The sequence below is a fragment of the Mus pahari genome, chromosome 14 (genome assembly GCF_900095145.1).
Source record: "Mus pahari chromosome 14, PAHARI_EIJ_v1.1, whole genome shotgun sequence".
NCBI classification, from domain to species: Eukaryota; Metazoa; Chordata; class Mammalia; order Rodentia; family Muridae; genus Mus; species Mus pahari.
Genome location: NC_034603.1, coordinates 38,594,031 through 38,610,151, shown reverse-complemented (window position 1 = coordinate 38,610,151; position 16,121 = coordinate 38,594,031). Strand labels below are relative to the sequence as shown.

At 47.8% G+C, this 16,121-nt stretch overlaps 1 protein-coding gene across 2 annotated transcripts in view; it reads right to left on the bottom strand.

Moving 5' to 3' along the window:
- Zfp3 (ZFP3 zinc finger protein) overlaps positions 1-5,473 on the bottom strand; it is a 10,365-nt gene extending 4,892 nt beyond the window's left edge. For both annotated transcript variants that reach the window (XM_029546581.1, XM_021212209.2), the window contains exon 1: positions 5,110-5,473. The gene's annotated coding sequence lies outside the window, so the exon portion shown is untranslated. The remainder of the gene's footprint in view (positions 1-5,109) is intronic.
- Positions 5,474-16,121: the final 10,648 nt, after the last annotated feature.

The window sequence follows — 16,121 nt, the reverse complement described above, 5'->3', positions numbered from 1 at the left end:
AAAAAAAAAAAAACCAACCCTGCGAATGCAGCCTGGACACCTAATATTTACCAGGGCACACAAGGCCCCAGAATGGGTTCAGTAGTTTACAAATGAGAAGCTGTCTGCTGGGACGACAGAGGAGCCACAGATGAAACAGAAGCATAGTGTGTAAATGTTTTTTATGCTCCTGATCAACTGTCATCTCTGAGGCTTACTGCTTCCCTCTGCTACCGCAGGCCTAGGCCTGAAGCGTCTAGCCTTTAAACAATCTTATCTAGGCCTCGAATGTTTGCAGCCTCTGAGACTGACTGCTGAGCAAGCTCTGGCTGGCTGGTTTAACTCAAATGTTCTGGCTCAAGCTCCCCTCCAAGCTTACTGATTCAGTCTGACTTCTCTCTTGGCCTCTGATTTGCTCTATTTAGTCTCACACTAACTTTGGCAATGTGTTCTAATCTTTTGGCTCCTTCTGATTCTCTGGCTTATTCTGTCTTCTCTGTCTGTGTCTAGCTTGTTCTTTCTCTCATCAACCTGCCTGTAACAATTAGACACTGCCTTCAAACATGGGTGCTTTCTTCTACAAACTCTTTACCTTCATCGTTTGGGATTAAAGACATGTGTGCAGGGTGTGTCTGTATGCCAGCCAGAGGGATTACAGATGGGTGCTAAGGGCTGATCGATATCACAACTAGAAACAGGTTTTGGTTTTTTTTTTTCAGTAAATAACACAATCTTGGGGTTCACAGTGTCATCAAATACGCTGCCACACTAGTGACAGTGACTGAGAAATCAATTTGCTGCGATATGAATGGGTCATGGTTTTTTCTCTGCTTTAAACATGTCCCTATAAGATTAAAATATGTTCCTATTAGAGGGGGTGGTATGAGTAGAAAGATAGGGCTTAAACAGTAAGAAAACACAGGAAGAGAAGAGCCCAAGAGACAGGAGAGACTGGAGAGACAAGAGTCACAAGATGCGAGAAGGGAGTGATCTTGCAGGTGACCTCTGATCGGTCCTCTTCTCTGTCTGGCCTCGTTTAGCCACAAGAGGTCGGTGACCACCACCACCCTAGCCACCACAAGAACTTGATCTCTACTGGAACCCTGAAACCTAGAAAGTTTTGTGATCTCCCTCAAAGTGAGCCAGAGGCCTCCAGCGTCTGCTCGAGTTTTCCCATGGAGCAAGGAAAGACCACAAAGCTAGACTTCTCCTTTTTTTTTTTGGGGGGGGGGGTCAAATTCTGTGTAACTGTAAGGATATATTATGGAGTTGTGACTATCTTTTTTTGGAACTCTGTAAGTCTGGCTGGCCTAGAACTCACAAGACGGCTTCAATTTTACAGGGATCTTGTCTCTGCCTCCGAGCACTGGGGTTAAAGGCACACCCCGCCATGCCGAGTTGTTGACTACCTTCTCTATCCACTGCATCATTTCATTTGGGAAGTACTGTCTCACACACATTCCTTTACAGTGTCTTTAATCTCTGCGCTTAAGGGGACGAGGCAGAAGGATCATGAAGCCAGTCTGGATTACATACAAGATGCCGTGTAAAATAAAAATAGAAAAGAATTATTTCCGCAAGCAAATGTCTCCCAATACCCAGCCAAGAAGAGTTTTCAGGAGCAGGTATTTCAGGATCTATGTACTTCCCACCTCCCTCTGACCTTCCTTTTCAAATCTTCATGTCTTCCATAGTTGCTTATCTCATAGTTTTGGTCTTGATGGATTTTCCCCCCTCAGAGTTCTATAGATAAAACCCAAGACTCAACCACTAAGCTGTACTTCCAGCCTTTCCTTCCTTCCTTTTTTTAAATTTAATTTTTCTTTTGAGACAGGGTCTCAGTATATAGTTCCAGCTGGCCTAGAACTGTGTTTGAGGACCAGGCTGGCCTAGAACTCCTAAAGTCCTACCTGCCTCTGCCTCCCAAATATTGGGATTAATTGCAAGCGTCATCATATGCTGTTTCTTTCCTATTCTACGCGAGACAGGCTTCCACTAAGTTTCCAAAGCCGGCCTCCACCTCGCAATGCTGCTGCTTCAGCCCCCGAGTACCTGGACTACAGTCAGCGTCCACCCAGCTCACCACCTTCTAGGGTTTGTTCTGTTTTAAAGGAAGTCAGCATTTGGAAAATCTACACTGTACAAGATATGGAAAATATCTTGCTCAAAGTAAAACCAGGCAGAGTAAAAGTTAGCTATGGGGCTGGAGAGATGGCTCAGTGGGTTAAGAGCACTGACTGCTCTTCCGAAGGTCCTGAGTTCAAATCCCAGCAACCACATGGTGGCTTACAACCATCCATAACAAGATCTGACGCCCTCTTCTGGCGTGTCTGAAGACAGCTACAGTGTACTTACATATAATAAATAAATCTTTAAAAAAAAAAAAAGTTAGCTATGGGAGCTGGGTGTGGTGGGAGCTGGGTGTGGTGGGAGCTGGGTGTGGTGGGAGCTGGGTGTGGTGCCTCGTATCTGTAATCCTAGAACCCAGGAGGCAGGAAGATCACAAATGTGAGGCTGGCTTGGGTTACAACGAGTCTTTATCACAAACACGCAAAACTAACAAAGAGAAGAGAACTCACATTCACAAAGTCTTCCATATTATTATATTTACTTTGAATTCTGCCAGTGACATAATGAGACCGTTATTTCTAGGTGTCCTCTCCCATAGAAATCAGAGCCACTCTCCACTTAAGTGTTCTCAGAAACGAAGCCATACATGAACCCTCATCCTCTATAGAAAAGCCCCCAGAGCCTAACTGCACATTCCCAAGCATTTCCTACCTTTGTGACGCCCGACTCTTAATCTAGAAGGAGCTATCCCTGAAGATGGAGACTACCAGCCTAGGAGGGAGGCTGAACGCGGGTGGTTTTCATGTTGGGGGATGACGGGCAGACCTCCGCCTGGTCTCTACCGCTTAGACTTGGACTTGTTTTAGCAACGCACTGGGGTGGGGGTGGGGGGAACTCCGAAACCTCATTCAGAAAGTTCTGACGAGCACACCTAATTACGAGCAGCGACTAATGAAAACTGCCTATTATTGAGCCAGGATGAGCCGGATTCCCTTACTCTTCTGGCACAAGGCCCACCGCCTCCGGAAGTCCTAACATCTGCAGGAAGGAGTCCTTGGTCCTCTGAAGCTGGGTTTTCCCCCAGCCCCTTTCTCACCTTTCCTTAACAACGGTTTCCATGTTACTTCCTGTTTGTTGCTCTTTTCGGGCCTTCAGAGTGAGCACTTCCTACCCATAATGCTCTCCTAATCACCGCTGTTTCCTTTCCCCACAACAACGGCAGCTGCAGGTGTGCTCAGTCCTGCAGACCAAACACTGTCCACTCTTTAAAGTTTTCCTGCCTTTGGAAACAAATCATTCTCACTTCCTGGAATACCTGTGCACTTAGCAAACATCTTCGCGATGCAGCTGATACGGACAGTCCCCTCCATCCTCTTTCTGATCTGCAGGCCCCAGCAAGCGTTACTTCTTCATACAGACATCATGCCACTGCATTATGCGTTTGCTTTTCTCTAGGGCAGCGGTTCTCAACCTTCCTAGTGCCACTTCAACCCTATAGTACACACGTTGTGGTGACCTCCGACCATAAAATTATTTTCATTGCTTCTTCATAATTACAATTTTGCCGTTATAAGTGGTAATGCATATATTGTAAAGGGGACATTCAACTCTCAGAGGGATTGCAACCCACAGGTTGAGAACCACTGCTCTAGACCATGACCAAGATGGCATTCTACTCATCTTGTTAACCTCAGTGCTTAGCACAATTTTTTTTTTTTTTCCCCGAGACAGGGTTTCTCTGTGTATCCCTGGCTGTCCTGGAATTCACTGTGTAGACCTGGCTGGCCTCGAACTCAGAAATTTGCCTGCCTCTGCCTCCCAAGTGCTGGGTTTAAAGGCGTGCGCCATCACGCCCAGCTAGCACATTTCTAATACCTGGAAAATATTAAGTGATGTTTCTGTGCTATCTGGGTGAATGTCTGCAGTTGTTTTAAAGGTTAACTGGAGATTCCATTCACCATTGTCCCTAAAGAGACCAGAGCCGTGTCTGACAGATAACTGGTATCAATGTTTTATAAAAAATAAGTTCTTAAGCCGGGCGTGGTGGCACACGCCTTTAGTCCCAGCACTCGGGAGGCAGAGGCAGGTGGATTTCTGAGTTCGAGGCCAGCCTGGTCTACAAAGTGAGTTCCAGGATAGCCAGGGCTATACAGAGAAACCCTGTCTCAAAAAACCAAAAAATAAAATAAAATAAATAAGTTCTTAGCCGGGCATGATGACGCACACCTTTAATATCAGCACATGGAAGACAGAAGCAGATGGATCTCTGGAAGTCTGAGGTCAACCTGATCTACCTAGTGAGTTCAGGACTAGCCAGAGAGATGTAGTGAGACCTTATCTCAAAAAAAATCAAACTAAAACAACAAGAAAAGTTCTTTCTCCCAAGACACTATTTATCTTCCTCTTCTGGTATCCAGGATCAAGGGAACTCTGTCAATTCTGTGCTCAACTCAGTCTCATTTATGATAATTATTATTATTACTATGTGTAGTTGTGTGTTGCTACAGAGTTATAGATGTGTGTGCACATGAGTTACAGATGATATGAGGTGCCTGATTTGAGTTCTGGGAACCAAACCAGGGTCCTCTGGAAGAGCAGCAAGGACTACTGAGCCTTCTCTTTAGTCCCAATTCTGTCATCTTTCTTTAACCTTAATAAGCCAATGTCCTGCCTGCCAGCACCGGTCACAACATGTCACGGGGCTCTCAATTTTTGCCTGCTATTCGTTCTAGCGGTATACTTAGGGAATGAAATACCAAAGAAAGGGAAAAAAAAAAAGAGAGATCGAGAAATGAAAAATAGGCATAGGTCCTCGGCATGCCCGTGTCGGAGCCTGCTTCTCCGGTTTCCCTGGCTGACAAGGCCTGCAAGCAGAATTAGGATCGGGGACAGTGCCCAGGCTCCACCCTCTCCGTGTGCAAATGAGTAGGAGCCCCCGATGCCATAAAGTCCAAGGTCACACAGCAAAATCAGGGGCGGGCCTAGAGTCAGGACTCCGGCTCCAGGCCGGGAGCCCCGCGCCCTCCTCCCCCGGGCACGACGGAACCAGAGAGGCCTCACCGCTGGCGGATGCCGCCCACGCTCACTCCGCCGGGCCCGGGGCGCTGCACCGCGGCGCGCACAGAACCGCAGCTGTTGTCTGGTGTCACGGGCGACCCACGCCGGCCACTTCCGGTGCCGGGCGCTCCGCGGCCAATCCGCGCGAGCCGCACTCGCGGGAGGAACAGGTGGCCGGCGGGCCCCCGCCCCCATGCCCGTCCCAGCTCTCCCGTCTGCCGTTCTCGCCCTCGTTCACCCCATCTTCGCCTGGCCGGGCAGGGCGGGTCGGCTGGCTGGAATGTCCCAATGCACCTCGCGAAACCCACTGTGTCCCTTGACCACTGACGCGCAGGGTCCTCCCGGTTTCCTAGACCGGCCCCGGGGATGCACTTCCGCCCCGCAGCCGCCGCTCTGCGCGCCCCTGACGTTTCCGTGGGCTGGAAAACTCGAAGCTCCGCCACGCAGCCGCGTTTGTGCCTCACCTCCCGCTTTCCAAGAGTCTGTCAAGCCCGGCTCCTAGATTTAGGGTGCGCCTGTCATCTTCCAGGAGCGACGGGGGGTGGGGTGGGGGGGGGGGAGGCCTGCTTTGAGGTCAGGAAGGCCCCAGGGAGTGATGCTTTGACAAAAGTCTCAAGGTCGAGTGTGATCTCCGTTTTCTGCAGCCTGTTCAGGCAATGGGAACTGCACTGTTTGCTGGCCTTCCTCTCCTCTTGAATGAATTTGGTCTTCTTTTAGCACAGCACGTATGTGACTGAATGTGGTGATCCTCCTGCCTCAGCCTTCCAAGTGCTGAAAGGAGCAACCATGCTCAGTGAAGTAGACCACTGTGGGGGGGAGGGGGAGATTAAGGTAGCGCCTTGAATGAATTATGTATTAATAGCTCAGGCTAGCCTCGAATTTAAGGCAGTCCTTCTGCCTCTACTCCCTGATGTTGGAATCTGAGACCTAAAACAATATACTTGTGAAGGTTTAAATAAAAATGCCCCCCCCATAGGCCCATAGGGAGTGGCACTATTAGGAGGTGTAGCCTTGTGGGGTGGGCGTGGCCTAGTTGGAGGAATTGTGTCCCTGGGGTCTGGCTTTGAGGTCTCAGAAGCTCAAACCTGGGTGGTGTGTCATAGTCTCTTCCGGCTGCCTGTGGATCCATGTATAGAAAAGTCCCAGCTCCTTCTCTCCTGCATGCCGCCATGTTACCCACCGTGATCATAATGGGCTAAACCGCGGAGCTGTGGGCCACTCCTAATTAAACATCTTCCTTTTTAAGAGTGGCTGTGGTCATGGTGTCTCTTCACAGCAATAATACTCTACCTTAACACACAGCTCTGATAGGAGCATTTAAACGGAATCAGCTAAAATTATAGGTAGTTGCAGACGGTAGGGCAGCCAGTCAAAGGTATTGGTGTACGAAGGGCTAACATGATGTACTCTGAACCCAAGTACCTTATCCCAGTGCTAAACTCAGGGTGACAGTTTTCCTTTCTGACAGACCATGGACTGGAGAGATAGATAGATCGATCACAGTAGTCTTTTCTATTCCACAGGGTTGTAGTTAGGCAAACACAGAAGCTGGCTCCCCACCTTTGGGGCTCAGTGGTGACTAATCACATTATCTCCTTCCTTCTAACTGGTCCAGAGGTGAACATTAGATACAAATAGGACTGAACAGTCCTTCCTTACCACTGCTCTCTGGGAAAGTGGTGCAGTTTGGGGCAATGTTTGTGAGGAATCAGGTCTTTTCTGAAGCAGTGGTCTTTGAAATAGACCTAAACAAGGAGATCTGAACAGAGACAAGGCAAAGGAGGCTGGAGGTGTGGCTCAGAGGTGGGGGTGTGGCTCAGAAGTGGGGGTGTGGCTCAGAGGTGGGGGTGTGGCTCAGAGGTGGGGGTGTGGCTCAGAGGTGGGGGTGTGGCTCAGAGGTGGGGGTGTGGCTCAGAGGTGGAGCACTTGCCTACAATGTGCTAGGTAGGCCCTAAATTCAATCCCCAGTACTGTCGAACAAAATAAACGAAATAAAAACAAGACATTTGAAGAAAAGGCAGAGGGAGTAACTAGTTTTGAGTAACTAGTTCTGAGGTAAGGGCTGGGGAGATGGCTCATGGAGTTAAAGCACTTGCCATGCCGTAGAAGGATCTGAGTTCGAATCCCCAGAATCCATGAGCAACTGTAATCCCGATGCTCCAACATATAATAGTGCAGAATACTCATGACTATTCCCAAAGAGAGAGATGAGGGCACAGGGAGGGAATAACTGAACCAGAGCAAGAAAACACCAACTTCTCTAGCTCTGTTTCTGGTATAAAAAGACGTGGACTGTTCTGCCCCTCCAGCTTATGCAAGATGCAGCTCTCTGCCTGGTTCTCTTCTCTACCCCCCTCCACCCCCACCCTGCTCCCTAACAGCATGGGGTTTCCAACACAGTCCAGGCTTCACATGGTGGGCTTCAGGGCCTGCACACAGGGACTGTTCTGCCTTACACCAGCTCAGCAGCTCTCTGAAGCCACAGGGGAAGATCCCACTGCCTCACTCATGTCTTCTTCACGACTTTCAAGTTAGCGCCACACGATGGCACTGCCAAGTTCAGCTGGCAGCTTGGGCTGAACCGTGGCCCGCTTAAGTCACATCTGCAGCAGAATTTGTTTGCTGTTCCTTTCTAAGAACTGAAAAAAAAAAAATCCTCAGATCTTTTCCACTCACAAATCAGAAGTCTCACTGGAAGGGCCTTGCCCAGTGCCTGAGGCCTCTCCTTAGTCTCCTTATCTCTCAGCACAAGAGTTGGCTGTAGTGTTATGATTCCTGATACTCTTGTTTTTCCTCTTCAAGTTGTACTTTTTTTTTTTTTTTTTTTTTGGTTTTTCGAGACAGGGTTTCTCTGTGTAGCCCTGGCTGTCCTGGAACTCACTTTGTAGACCAGGCTGGCCTCGAACTCAGAAATCCTCCTGCCTCTGCCTCCCAAGTATTGGGATTAAAGGCATGCGCCACCACCACCCGGCTCAAGTGGTACTTTTTAAAAATGGCTGCCCCCATTTGCTGTTTCTCATTGGTGATCCACATGAAAGAGGTATTTCTAACCACAGGACAGAGCCAATATTAGGCTGCCTTGAAACCTCCTCTGCCATGGGCAGAAAACAGCAACATTATTTTTTTTTTTACCTGCTTGTGGACGTTGTACATCGTGGTGCGCACTAGGCTCCGCACCACGATGTACAACGTCCACAAGCAGAGGGATCGTCAGGAAATACGGGGACCCGCTATGGTGCCTACCTCCAGAAAATGGTAAAGAAAATTGAAATCAGCCAGCACGCCAAGTACACTTGCTCCTTCTGTGACAAGACCAAGATGAAGGGACGAGCCATTGGCATCTGGCACTGCGGTTCCTGCATGAAAACAGTGGCCGTTGGGACCTGGACCTACAAAACCACCTCTGCAGTCACAATGAAGTCGGCCATCAGAAGACTGGAGGAACTGAAAGACCAGCAGAAGCCCTGTTGTCTGAGACTCACCTGGCCTGCAATAAATGGGCTATTTACGTCATACACACACAGAGAGAGACTTAGTTACCAGCACTACTGTCTTCCAAGTTCCTACCAGGATGTCTCATTACCCTCCATTCAAACATCCAACTGCCTTTCTAGCCCATAGTTCCAAAGTCTTCTGAATTGCTCTAAAACCCAGCATGATCGGCCTGTCATACCAACAGCCTGATACCAAGTACATATTGAAGTTACCTGGTCTCCTATAGCCTAGGCAGGCCTTGAACTCCTAACTCTTGAGGGCTGCCTCTACCTCCCAAATGCTAGGATTACAAGATGTGTAACCGTGCTTAACTTCACCTGGGAATCTTTAAAAGTACTGGAATCTTAGGCTGTAGTGGAGGTAGGATTCTGGAAATTAAGGTTCCTCCAGGAAACGCTGGGCTAAGAGTGTATCCCGTCCCATGGGACCTAGTTATTCCGTGGATCGAGGGGGACCAAGTCTGAAAGAGAAACGGGTGAGAAAAAAGGAGGAGACTAGGCAAAGAGTTGTCAAGGTCTGTTTAATGAGGGCTGAACATCTGGTTATAAGGCACACAGTGAGGGGAAATAGGAAGGGGTTGAGGAATGATCAAAAGAAACAGAAGGACAAATGGGGGGATGCTGATTGCAGGCTTGAAACATTTTGTGATTAATCTCAGAGTCCTGGCACCACTGTTCTGGAATGCCAGGCAGCTTATCTCAGAGTCCTGGATCCTCCTTAACAGCCCCAGGTGTTCGCTCAGGGCAAGGGTCAGCTGGGTCTCATGAGCAGCCTTGTGAAGGAGGGCGTGACTCGGCTCCCAACAAAGGACCATTTGGCTCTCAGGTGGGAGCTGTTGAAGGCCTGGTTTCTCTCAGCCTGGTCTCCCACATCTCCCCCTTTTTTCTTTATTAAAAAGGTGGGGGGGGTGGCTGTAAAAAGAGGGTCAGTGAAGCACCTTGTCTTAGGCCATGAGGCTTGCAACCACATCCAGCACCCAGTAACTAGGCCTTTTCAGGTCCTAGGTGGGCAAGGGCCCTGTCTTAGGCTTTGTGGGTGGCTCCCACTCCTGGCATCATGCCTTGCTCCAATGGCTTAATCAGGCCTTGGGTGGTTGTGATGGGCACCCAGGCAGTGAACCCACAATAATCCCGTCATTATGTCACCTTGCAGCCAATAGGCGGTGTGCACCTGGCTCATGGCACCACAATATTCCCATCATTGGTAACTTTACAGCTTAAGGCCCTCAGCCACTATTAGGAGCCAGGGGTCACCCTCCTTATTATTGACATCTCCACAGCCTACGGAACCAAGAATGCTCAGTGTCTGCAACAAGGGTGGAGAACTGAAGGCCAACAGCTGCTCTCTCTGCATCAGTGGAGGAGAGGTCTTCGGCTGAGCCTCGGATGTCTAGCCAATGGTAGTGGACTGCAACTGGTTTGTTTAAGGCAGAATCAATCTGTGATTTAACAAAACTGGTTAATCTGTTAAAAGCCTAGGGGCCAAATGACAAAAGCAACAGAATGCCCACGGAGGGTCCCAGAAGGCTAGGAAGCAAGGTGGAAAGCCAAGGAGAAGTAGAAAACCAATTCTGATACCAAGATTCTTGTTTTCCTCTGTTGCGCTTTCTTTCCTCTAAGCTAATTCTGACTTTCTCTATACTATCTAGAACTAAGCCAGTCTTAGCAGTGTAACAACAGTCCTCTTTGAGGGCTACACAGACCCCTCCCTCCTGCAGGAACACCAAATCAAGGCCTCATCTATTTTGTAACACTACCTCCGACAAGGAGACTAAGGAATCTTTTAAGTTTCTCAAGCCTTTTTGTAGTTCTTGAATGTCTCTGTCCACCGCGAGGCTAAGCTGGGTGAGCTGGGCAGACTGTTGTTGGGAGGAGACCAGGGAGGCAATACCAGTACCCATGCCTGCAGCACGCAAACCAAGGATCACTGCTAAGGTCACCTCTCCTATCGCGGGGCAGGTTAGTGCCTCTTTCCCAGAACCGGAGGAGATCTTCTGCAGGATGCACCGTCAACTTTGGGAGAAGTCAAACCAGGACACAGTAATCTCTGTTAGGTAAAAATGTCCGGGTGACCACATAAGTAGTGAGTCCAATAGAACATGCTAAACAAGTACCAGTATGTGCCCCAAGGTATTGAAAAGTAGCATTTACAACCAACAATAGTCTGATTGCAAACCTCTAGCAAGCTCTGAGGGGGGAGCATGAAAGGCCCCAAAAGGCATGAGCCTAAACCTGACACTTGGCTCAGTGTGAGCCCTTTGCTGTTCTCGGGGGTTGCCAGCCAAGTTTATTGGTATCATTGGTTGCAACAACCGATCTAAATACTGCCACTTCTTCATAAAAGGGGGGTTGAGAAGAAAAGCACACCCAACATTCTTCATATTGGGTAGCATTGGCTGCATTATAGCAGCGATGGAGGCATTAACCATGGATAAAATCAATTCAGCAGGTGAGGGGGACCCAGCAGGAAGGGTGGGTTGAAACATAGGGGCAGAGGGAGCTTTGGGTGTAACAGGCAATCGAGGAGGGGACTTCCCTAAAGATTTTGGAGGTAGAGCGGGATTAGGCCCTACTGCCACCTTTGGCTGGATTGGGACAGCTTTTGTTAATTGTAGTTTAAGGGAGAGGCAGGGATCTCTTCCCGGCAGAAAGGCACAAAGGCCCCATTCTGCTCCCCACAAGTGTTCCCAGGTGAACTTCTTCCCTACTTCAGTAAAGGTAATTTCCCTTTAACACTGCCCGAAGCCGCTGCTGAGGTTTCACCTTTAAGGCTGTTCAAGATAGCGGCTGGAGGGGCAAAAATAGTCTCTCTAAAGGAGACTTGTAAGGAGGCAAGCTCCGTGGAGAGTTGGGCAAACTGTTTTTGGAGATGTAAAACTTCTTGTAACTCAGCGACCTGAGACACAAGTTTGTCTCTGGCATCTATGAGAATAACGGCAGGAAAGGCTGGAGGCAAAAAGGTGGGTGCGCAGATATCTGGCTGATAGGGAGGGAGCCCATGTGAAGGCACTGAGGCAAGCAGCAGCCAGTCAGGATTACAGTAATGAACCGCTTTTTCCTCCAAAGTAGCTGCGTCCCCAAGATCTAAGACTTTGGGTGCAGGTCACTTAAAGACTGAAATAATTAGTGGTATGTTGGCAGGGGACGGGTCCACTGGGAGAGGAGGATAAAGGGAAGCCGCTGGCTTCAGGTATGTCTCTAATGACTGAGGAAGGTTTTGAAGGATTCTTTTTGGGAGAAAGGGAGGTTGCTGAGACCGCCTGAGACAAAGGGCAGAGACAATATTCAGTGACCAACAAAAGCTGTCATTTTTCAAGATCGTCAGTTGCACCTTCTATTACATCGCGAATGAGTCCCCAGTACGAGAGAACAGTGGCAGGGACAGCATCGGGGCCATGTCTGGCCAATCTTTCGTTTAATTCTCGACCCACCCTTTGCCACTTTTTATGGTGGATCTCTGCCCCATCAATGATAAAGCAGGGGTATGTCTGATCTATAAAAATAAAAAAAAAATCAAATCTTTCTTCTTAACTCTCACTCCCCTTTCCTTGAGAAAAGCTTTTAAGTCTCTAATGAATACCACTTCCTTAGAAAGCTTGTGGCCCATTTCTGATGAGATGATAAGACAGAGACGAATCAACTTACCGAGGATGACTTTTTCCCATGAGCGGTGAGAACGCTTCCTCCTATGGCTTCTTCTTCTAATGGCTTCTTTAGTCGTGACGAACTTCTCTGGGAGCTAATCTCTGTGGCCTCCGTCTGGCAAGGGTCCGTACCTCGAGTCCCACGTTGAAGGTGCTACCTATCCTGTCCCGTGGGACCTAGTTATTCCATGGATGGAGGGGGACCGAGCCTGAAAGAGAAAAGGGTGAGAAAAAAGGAGACCAGGCAAAGAGTTGTCGAGGTCTGTTTAATGAGGGATGAACACCTGGTTATAAGGCACACAGTGAGGGGGAATAGGGAGGGGTTGAGGAATGATCAAAAGAAACAGAGAGAAGGACAATTGGGGGGATGCTGATTGCAGGCTTGAAACGTTTTGTGATTAATCTCAGAGTCCTGGCACCACTGTTCCGGGCAGCTTATCTCAGAGTCCTGGCTCCTCCTTAACAGCCCCAGGTGTTTGCTCAGGGCAAGGGTCAGCTGGGTGTCATGAGCAGCCTTTGGCTCTCAGGTGGGAGCTGTTGAAGGCCTGGTTTCTCTCAGCCTGGTCCCCACAAGAGTGACCTCAGGCCCTGTGACCTCAGGCCCTGAGAGGAAGGGATTCATCAATCAACACCCCTTTCATCCTTTCCGTAAATTGTGACATTGTTGTGGGAAAGACAGATTGAGAATTTGCCCCCACTTGTAAATAAATTAGTGTTTCCATTTCTTTATATGTATTGTCACTTTCTCTTACTGATAGGAAAATATGTCATTGGACAGTGGTCAGGCACACTTAGAATCCCAGCACTCAGGAGAAAGAGAAAGAAAGGAAGGAAGGAAGGAAGGAAGGAAGGAAGGAAGGAAGGAAGGAAGGAAGGAAGGAAGGAAGGAGAGAATTAAGATCCTAAGCCAGGCTTTTTGGACTGGGTTTTGGATACTCTCTGCAGATGTTGGTCTGAGATATGATCTAGACACAGGTTGCCTTTTGTTTTGACTTTACAGATGATTCTAACTCACAACCAGGATTGAAAATCAACAACAAACTCTGGTCTCTGAACCAGCAACATTGATATCACTTGGGAATTGACTAGAAATGCAAATTTTCAGGCCCTACCTCCATACCTCCTGAATCAGAGCCTTCTTGAATCAAAAATGCAACAATCTGTGTGCTCTAAAGCTTCATTTGTGCAGCCCTACTATGTGACTTACAAAAAAAAGGGATGCATTACCTCTTCCTAGCTAGTCTCCTTCCCACCATCTGTTTTATTATACTAATCAAGGCTGGAGCAACAGGCTCTTCTGGAGGAAGGCGATCAGGACATATGACTCAGATGCAATCACTGTCTCCATTGTGCATGACGAAGATGTGTTTAGGGGAGCAGGGGCTAGTGTTTCATAATCTGCTCATGAGACAGTATAGAACGAACAACAAAATAACACGGGATGGAAAGAAGGTGCTTATCCTGGCATCTCGTTGGCCTTCCCTGCTGACCCAGAAAGTTGCCTATAAAGACAGTGTGTGTTTTCTAAAGATGCTCAAACAAGAATGTTAGAAACAACAAAGGAGGCAGCCAGAGAGATGGTTCAGCTGCTAAGAACACTGGCTGTTTGTCCAGAGGTCCTGAGTTCAATTTCCAGCAAGCACATGGTGGCTCATAACCATTTGTAATGGGATCTGATGACTTGTCTGCCATGCAGGCATTCATTCAGTAAGTAGAGTACTCATTTACATAAGTAAATCTTTTTAAAAAACAAAAACAAAACAATAACAACAAATGAGCAGGAGAGATGGCTCCATGTTCACTGCTCTTATAGAGGACCCATGTTTGGTTCCCAGCACTCACATCTCACATCCGGTGACTCAGCACCTGGAACTACAGCTTCAGGACAACTGAAACCCTCTTCTGGCCTCCATGGGCGCTGTGCTCCTGTGTACAAACACACTTAGATACACACCTACAAAGATAAGATCTTAGTAGACTGGAGAGATGGTGGCTCAGCAGGTAAAGAACTTGCTATTCTTTTGTTTGTTTGTTTGTTTTCAAGACAGGGTTTCTCTGTATAACCCTGGCTGTCCTAGAACTCACTCTGTAGACCAGGCTGGCCTCGAACTCAGAAATCTGCCTGCCTCTGCCTCCCAAGTGCTGGGACTAAAGGCGTGCGCTAGAACTTCCTACTCTTACAGAAGACCTGATCTGGTTCCTAGAACCTGGTGGTCCACAACTGTCCATAACTCCAGTTCCAGAGGCTCCAGCAACCTCTGTGGCCTCTCTAGGCATTGCATGTACACTGTGCTCTTAACAAATACACAGACAAAACACAAACACACATTTAAAAAATAGGGGCCAGAGAGCTGGCTCAGGAGTCAAGAGCACTGGCTGCTGGCTGCTGCTCCAGAGGACCAGAGTTCAGTTCCCAACAACCACGCGGTGGCTCACAACAGTCTGTCACACCAGTTCCAGGGGATTCAGTACACTCTTTTGGCCTCTTCAGGCACCAGGCACTCATGTGGTACCCAGACATACATTCAGGCAAAACACCCATACACATAAAATAAAATAATGTAAAAATGATAAATAAATAATAAATAACAAAAGCTTACTTGGGGCCAGAAAGTTTAATATTTTGAGTTTACTGAATGAGTACTCTTTTACTGAATGAGTACTCTTTTCTCATCTCTAAATCTAAGCAATACACCCCATAAAACCACCTTCACTTACAAAAGAAAATTCTTAAAAAAAAAAACAAATGAAGGGGAGCAGGTCAGGGGGAGGGTATAGGGGTCATTCGAGATAGCATTTGAAATGTAAATGAAGAAAATATCTAATAAAATAATTTTTAAAAAAGACATTCAAAACCAGAAAAAAAAAAACAAAAAACAAATGAACCAGAGCATAGGTTTTATTTAACTTTTAAAAATATTTATTTTTATTATTGTGAAATTCTATGTATGTGTGCATTGGGTCTGTGCATACATGAGGACAGGCGCCAGAGCAGGCCAGAGCCGTTGGATCCTTCCAAAGCATTTAGTTTTTAAATTTTACTTAAATCTTAAGTTTTGCTGAATCTCTAAACCTTATTTCCCAGAAGTGGTGGTACATTCCTTTAATCCCCAAACCCAGGAGATAGAGGAAGAAGGATGTCTTGAGTTTGAGGCTAGCCTGATCTACATAGGGAATTCCAGAAGAGGGCTACACAGTGAGACCCTCTCTCTCAAAAAAAAAAAATCCACCCTATTGCAAGTTACATCCTTTCAAGATTGTAACTCGGGAAGCAACTGGACTGTAATGTACCTCCGATGACACCTAAGTATAGCTCTCCCTTGAGAAGCCTTGGCGTTGCACGCTGTCCTTTCTCCTGATATCTGTTTCTGTGTTCGTTTGCTTTCTATTGCTGTGATAAAACAGCATGACCAAAAGTAACATGGAGAGGACAGAGTTTATTTGGCTTACTCATCTCCATCACACGCCACAGAGAAGGAAGCCAGGGCAGGAACCTGGAGGCAGGAACTGCAGCAGAGGCCAGGGAGCAGCGCTGCTCACCGCCTTTTTTAGACTCAGCTAAGTCACCTATACAACCCAGGACTACCAGCCTGGGGTGGCACCACCCACAGTGAACTGGGTCCCCCCGCCATCAACCACTAATCAGGAAAATGTCCCACAGACTTGCCTACAGGCCAATCCAATGGAAGCCTTCTGTCCCCTGAAGTTTCCTCTTCTCAGCTGACCCTGGTTTGTGCCAAACTGACATAAAAACTAACCAGGACAGTGTCTGAAATGCCTCCCTCCATGAGATCCAGCTGTAAGGCATTTTCTCAGTTAGTGATCAAGGGGGGGAGGCCCCCTTGTGGGTAGGACCATCCCTGGGCTGATAGTCTTT